Source organism: Mandrillus leucophaeus, unplaced genomic scaffold, assembly GCF_000951045.1.
Source record: "Mandrillus leucophaeus isolate KB7577 unplaced genomic scaffold, Mleu.le_1.0 Scaffold2, whole genome shotgun sequence".
NCBI classification, from domain to species: domain Eukaryota; kingdom Metazoa; phylum Chordata; class Mammalia; order Primates; family Cercopithecidae; genus Mandrillus; species Mandrillus leucophaeus.
In genome coordinates, this window is record NW_012102031.1 from 4801617 (window position 1) to 4803066 (window position 1450).

A 1450-nucleotide genomic window follows, 5' to 3' on the forward strand; every position below is an offset into this window, starting at 1 on the left:
TCAGGAGGGAGGCTGAGGCTGGAGAATCACTTGAACCCAGGAGGCAGAGGTTGCAGTGAGCCGAGACTGGGCCACTGCAGTCCAGCCTGGGCAACAGAGTGAGACTCTATCTCAAAACAAACAAAAAAAGCAAACAACAACAACAACAACAACAAAAAAAAAACTTTGGGGATTAACAATACAACAACAGAAAGCACCACACAGGCCAAGTAAAGCCCACCGCCTGGCTGGTGACCCCCTGTCTAGCAAAGGTGTCACTGAAGGCAGGCCCTCCTGGGAGGAGGCTTCTCACTCTTGGAAATGGGCTCTTGATAGACCCAGTTTCCTGGTGATTGCTGGGAGAACAGAGCTGTCCTTTTGGGTTTGTGGTCCTGGGCACACCCCTTCCCCTCTCTGGGCCAGTTTCCTGGTCGGTGAAAGGACCTAGTCTGTGGGGCTCCTGCCCGTTTGGACAAGTGTGTGACTCAGTCCCTCAGCCTCGGGGAGGGAAGATACGGCCATTATAGTGACTCCTCCTAGGAACTGTGCTTCCGGGATTGGACGCAGGGCCTCAGGCATTTTGCGTGTCCACAGTCACAACTGTGTGAATATAGGTGTGTCATAATTGGAAGCTTTGCATGGCACAGTGTAAATATCATCGCTTTAATGACTTTGTTCTGCAACCTTTCATCGGCGGCTCTGGATGCCAGTAGAAGCTTTTATTAATTCTCCCTGTGACCTGGGGAGGACAGGGTCCTTCCTCCCATTTGCTGTTTAAGGAAACCCAAGCTCAGAGCTGGGAGGTGACTTGGCTAAACGTGCACCACCACTCGTGCACCACTCGGAGCCCTGACTCAGGTGTCGGTGCTTTGGTACTGTGGCACCCCTCCTTCAACAGGGGAGAATGAGATTGGGATCTGAGGGTCCTCTCTGTGCCCATCACAGTTTGAGCTGCAGGGAGGAGAAGAAGAAGAAGGAAAAAAGGTCTTTACCCTTGATTTTTCCACGGGAGGAGAATGTATGAGCCCAGGCTACCTTTCTGGGCCTTGTGTCGAAATCCCTACCTGTCTCCTCAAATCTCTTGCCCGGAATCAACCTGGCCTGTGTTCTCTGCGGCACTCTGAACCTGGAGGCGGACTGAGTCCCCAGCAGTCTAACATCTTTTGCAGTGTCGTGAATAGCGCCTGTTTTCGCAGGGGCCCAGTGCTCCGCCTGGAGAGGAGAGAGAACCCGGCAGGCGGGGAGAGAAGACTTTGGGTCTAGACCCTCCCATCCCTTCACCCCCGCTTTTTGTGCGCCCTCCTCTTCCCCTCTTCCCTGTGTCCCCTCACCCCGTCTTTTCCACCTGTGCCCTGGACTGCATTAGGGTGTCAGTATCTGTGCGCTCCCCTACCCCCATGCGTAAGCCCGCGCTCCTGCACTGGGGCTGGGGGACTGCGTCTCGCGGCTGCGGCCCCCAGCGCGGAGGGCG

At 55.2% G+C, this 1450-nt stretch overlaps 1 protein-coding gene across 1 annotated transcript in view; it reads left to right on the forward strand.

The window, feature by feature from the left end:
- Positions 1–889: 889 nt before the first annotated feature.
- Positions 890–1450, forward strand: part of LOC105538880 (casein kinase I isoform epsilon) — a 26678-nt gene continuing 26117 nt past the window's right edge. Inside the window, exon 1 of the mRNA XM_011978866.1 lies at positions 890–997. The gene's annotated coding sequence lies outside the window, so the exon portion shown is untranslated. The remainder of the gene's footprint in view (positions 998–1450) is intronic.